General features: G+C 52.1%; 1 long non-coding RNA gene across 1 annotated transcript; it reads right to left on the bottom strand.

The window, feature by feature from the left end:
- Positions 1 to 872: 872 nt before the first annotated feature.
- LOC105062979 (zinc finger CCHC domain-containing protein 12) lies at positions 873 to 4,112 on the bottom strand. The gene is made up of 4 exons (XR_834741.3): positions 3,896 to 4,112; positions 3,488 to 3,539; positions 3,139 to 3,278; positions 873 to 2,730 (listed from the first exon to the last, which is right to left on the bottom strand). It is a non-coding gene; the product is annotated as a zinc finger CCHC domain-containing protein 12 (long non-coding RNA).
- Positions 4,113 to 4,893: the final 781 nt, after the last annotated feature.

Genomic DNA, 4,893 nt, shown 5'->3' with positions numbered 1-4,893 from the left:
CCACCCTGGCCCTGTCCGGCTCACAGAGATAGGGACTTATGCAACTACAAGAAACATAGGGACCCTCGGGATCTAAGGTCAAACATGTCCTCTTTTACTACCCTCCAAGATGAGATCAGGAGAGGGGACCAGGCAGGTTTCTGCGAAAGTGCCTCCCCAGGGCCATGAATGCCCGCTGCTCCGAGAAAATAGTGTGGAGGGCTTCCTGGCTTTCTGATCCCCATGTTCCTTCACGTGTCCTGGCAACTATATTGCCTTTCATTTCTCCCCAGCTATTCTTAATTCTTGGGGTGGGATTGGCCTGAAGTCCTTGGGCTGCCCGTGTCCTCTAACATGTAGCTTCAAGGCTTAGGGGCTGAGCCTCCTGGTGTCGGGCTCCCATAAGTAGCTCTCTTTCCTTAACTGGGGAGTGGGAAGGCGGCCATGTCAGCCTACAGGAGAGATTCCCAGTTGTGACCAGGATGCTGTGAAGCAGCGGCAGCAGCGACCTAAGAAATCCACCCAGAGGAAGGAGAGCTGCCCCTCCCCGAAGTGATCAGGAATGCAGCCCCGGGATCCCCCATGTTGGGCTATTACATCAGCACTGGACTCACCCGCTGTCAGAATCTTCTGGATACATTAGAGAAGAAAGCATTAGTGCGTTGTCAACTAGTGGCTGCCATAGTTTAGCTCTATAACCTAAGGGACAGGTCAGTTGTGGTAAGAGGCTCTGTCCATTTACCTTTGGGGACTGTTTCAGCCCATTTCCTCTTACTTTTCCTCATCTGCAAAATGAGGTTGATAAAACCTCCACACTTTATAGCTTTTTAATATATTTTTCTTATTCCTTCTTCCTTTACATCTTCCTAAATTATACCACAGAGACATTAGGATAGATGCTGATATATATTTATTGACATAGAAAGAAGCCCACAACGTATATTGTTTGGTGAAAAAATACAGACTTTAGAACAGCACTTATATTTGATCACTTTTATCTCTACATATATCATCTATCTGGGCACACAGGTATAGGGAAATATCTAGAAGGACATTCATCAAAGGGTTGACAGTGGTTATATAAAGGTTGGGAGGTTTGGGGTAATTTGTACTTTTTATACTTTTATTTCTTGTTTTAATATTTAACAATGAATTATACCACTTTCACAAAGGGAATAAAACCATCAAGGAAAGGGGCACACACAGAAAGTAGACCCTTAGGCAGCAGGGGATTGGAAGCAAGGACGGAGGTCAGGCCATCTCCTTCCACTGTGCTGCTATTCAAGACCCTTTCTCCTCCATCCCTAGAGAAAGTCGCTTTGTGGATTAATTCATGCAATTAGAAGCACCCCCCCCATTTCCCCCATTGCTGGACTCTGAATATAAATTAGGGTTGATTTAAAGCTGGGGGCTAGCACCTCACTGTGGCTCAGAAGGGTCATTGGGTTCACCAGGGGCCTCTCTTGGCCCCTCCTCCTCAGTATGTGTCAGCTCCTGCAGGGTGATGATCAGATTCTCAAACACCTGGGCCCTGTTGCTCTCATTGTCACAGGTTTCCTTTGAGTGGCCCTCCTCTCCGCAATATGAGCAGCGGATTGTGTATTTTCGCTTCCTGGTTCTACGCAAATCCCCGGGACCGTCATTCTTATGCCCAGAACCCCCGCTGGTGGAAGGCGATTCATCCCGGGAATAGCTGGGGGAATCAATGACTAGCACTTGATCCCCAGGTCTGGCCCTGCGTCTGGGGGGAGGAGAACCCGAGAATGAAAGCAATGGAGGGTCCGGAGACTCCACCAGGATCACATCCTCATCTGAGTCATCGAGGGTATCATCTATCTCTATCACGTTGCAGTCGGCATTACCCATCACTGTGGGTGGGGATCCCTGAAATGCCACTGGGCTAGTTGCCCTCTCCACCATGGACTCAGATCTCTTGGCCCGCTTCCTTTTAATAAAAGTGTCATCCCAATCCTCTTCCTCCCTAATCATTCTGATTAACTCCAGGAAATTGGGGAGACGCTCCTGCTCATTTGCATACATTCTGAGAAGATTCTTCAGCCTAAAGCGCAGGTCCCCACTCAGCTCAGCCCCTAAAAGGAGCTGGTGCAGGCGAGTCTGGTTTGCATCTTTCTGAGCTATGATCCCTGCCTGAATAGCATTCTGGAGCTGCACCTCTAAACGGATCACATAAAGGGAGGCTTTCTCCCCTTGTGCCTGCAGGGTGTTAAAAAATTTACCATGAGCGGTCACACTGCTTTCAGACTCCCCAAACACCAATTTCATGGCGTGCAAGAAATCTGCCACACTTAGGTTGGGGTTCGCAGCCTGCAGCAAACGCATGACCTCCCGCGCAGGGCCCCTCAGGGTTTTCAGCAAGCGCTTAAGCTTTTCCTCCTCAGACATATTCCAATCTGGTAGGACCCCATTGACTTGGATCAGCCAGTTTTCAAAGGTTTCTTCCCCCTGGGCTGGCACCACCCTCCCCGAGAACAACTTCATGTTTCTCTCTGCCATGTTGGCCATTAAAGGACCAAGACTCCTCTCCAGGGACCTTAGCATAGAATGGGCCCAAGGCGGCAAGGGCGCGTTCTGCCGCCGGCTGTTACCCACGCGTGCAATGATGCTAGCCATGACGGACGATGACCTGGTCTCTGACTGTAACGAGATGCTCAAGCTTTTTAGAAAAGCCTAATCTGCAGGCGTGCCGTGGGGATGGGGGGGAGCTCTGCCTTTCTCCTATCTCAGTAGGAACTGTAAAAAAGAAACAAAAAAGAGGGGGGTTAATAAGGGAACCGGCTGCAGCTGTATTTTCTCCCTGAATATCCTGCAGTACATTTTATATCTGCCCACTGCCCTAAAATTATCTTCCAGGAGACTGGCAATTACGACCTCACGGAGCCAGCCAGCGTCTCCGTGTTAGCAGAGTGCTTTTTACAGCCACATCCATCCCCTCCCGCCAGTCTTTCAAGTGGGACGGCAACTGTTGCTTCTAATTCGAAGTGTAATAGTGTATGGAGCTGATATTGGGCTCTCAAAATAGAGCACATCGGTCGCAGATTTGTGGGAATAAATAAGATCTCATTAATCTCTCGGTCTCAGGTCTCAACCACACCCCCTTCTTAAAGTCCCCCCTCCCCCCGTTATTTCTCAGATTCTTACAGGAACTCGGGAACAAGCGCGCGCCTTTATTTCACTTCCAGCTTCTGCAACCGATGGCCTCCTTGAGAAGGCTCGTTTCTGGGATTCAGCCGATCTCTGCCCACCGGGGGTCGCCGATCCGGGACCTCAGGGCGTCAGGACTGCGCCGCCGCAGAGGGCAGGGCAGGGCAGGGAAGGGAAGGGTCAGAAGCAGCCTCATCCCTCATCTCGCTCCCTCCCTCCTCGCCCCTCTCCCCCTCCTCCCCGCCTCCGCTGTAGCCAGGTGGAAAATTCCCTCTCCCATCTTCTGAATACAAGCCAAAGCAAGTCCCCACTCCATTACATTTCCCCCGGGAATTCATCGCCCTACCAGCTCTGCAATCAGCAGCACAGAATTCAAGTTCGGATTCGGCTTTGGTGGCCTGCCACGGAGAAAGGGAATAGGAGTTGGACACGCACACTCACGTATTCCTCCCCCAGGAAGAGATGAGGAGATGCAAAGGGGGTTCGAGGCAGACAGCTCGCGATCCTCCCCCAGCCCCCGCCATCGCGCCCCTTGTCCTCCCCCCCTCCGAAAATACCCTCCCCCAATCAAGGCAAATCCTACCCATTCGGCAGCTTCCAGTGGAACCCCACCTCCTCCCTCAGCGCAGCGGTGTCGAGGGAGTGCTCCTTCCCCTGCCGCGCAGTCCTCGACTCCCCAAACGGGAGCCGCCCAGCGCTCGTGGGGCTTCCCCCTCCTCTCTCCGCGCGGGGCACTCGTGCCCCCTTTCTTTACCTGTGCTCCGCTGGTGGGCAGCGGACACTCCAGCGTTGACAGCGGTGACCCCGCCTTCGGTCTCCGCGGCCCTGTCGGGGGAAGGGACGGGCGCCTCCTGGCCGCGGAGCGACCCGGGACTGCCCAAAGGAGCTGCTCCGCGCGGCCGCCCAGTGAGGGGAAGCCGAGTCGAGGCAGCACGGTTCCCACGGCAGCCGCGGCTGCTTTTATCCTCTGCCCACTGAGACAAAAGAGCGTGACGAGCGGGCCGGCGCGGCCAATCAGCGGGGCGCGGGGGCGGGCTCTCCGCTCAGCCTCGGGCGGGATGCAAATCTGCGCCCCAGGAGGAGTTGGGGGGAGGTGGGCAGCAGGTATTACGGACGCCGAGTGCAGCTTGGCCGCAGGGACTAGAAGAGTTTGCGGCTCTTCCCTTCTCCCTCTCTCCCTTGGTTCAACTCTGCGCCTTGAAGCCAGGTGTATTAAACACAAGATGGGATCGAAATCAAATAAACAGTAAATGTTCCTCACTTTTGTATAGAGGGAATGTAGGGGAAAGAGCGCGTTAGCGCTTTCTTTGTGCAAGTAGATTACACAGACAACTTTATTTTATCTTTATTTTTTACTGTAAAGGAGGCAGTACTATGTCCATTTAACAGTGAGGGGACTTGGGCACTCAGGCTCTTAACCAATACTCACTGAAGTATGAGTGCAAGACTAGCCGCCTCAATCAGTTTGGGGAGCTTGTTAGAAATGCAGATTCCTGGACCTGGCCTCTGGGAGATTTTGATTTACTAGGGCTAGAGCTGGGGGTGAGATTTTGTATTTTTAACCAGCACTGTAGTTGATTCTGAGGTGTCAAGAGGATGGTGAATAATAGACCTGCTTCCAGTGTATCAGTTCATAGCATATCTACAGTGAAATGCAACTCCAGAATAGATGTTCCTCCTGAGGTTCATGATCTTCCTGAAATTGTATGCAAAGATTTTGGACTTTATAGGAGGCTGAATAATTTCCACTGA

The sequence above is a fragment of the Camelus bactrianus genome, chromosome X, assembly GCF_048773025.1.
Source record: "Camelus bactrianus isolate YW-2024 breed Bactrian camel chromosome X, ASM4877302v1, whole genome shotgun sequence".
NCBI classification, from domain to species: domain Eukaryota; kingdom Metazoa; phylum Chordata; class Mammalia; order Artiodactyla; family Camelidae; genus Camelus; species Camelus bactrianus.
The sequence above is the reverse complement of the archived record's forward strand: the minus strand, read 5'-3'. Positions and strand labels throughout refer to the sequence as shown.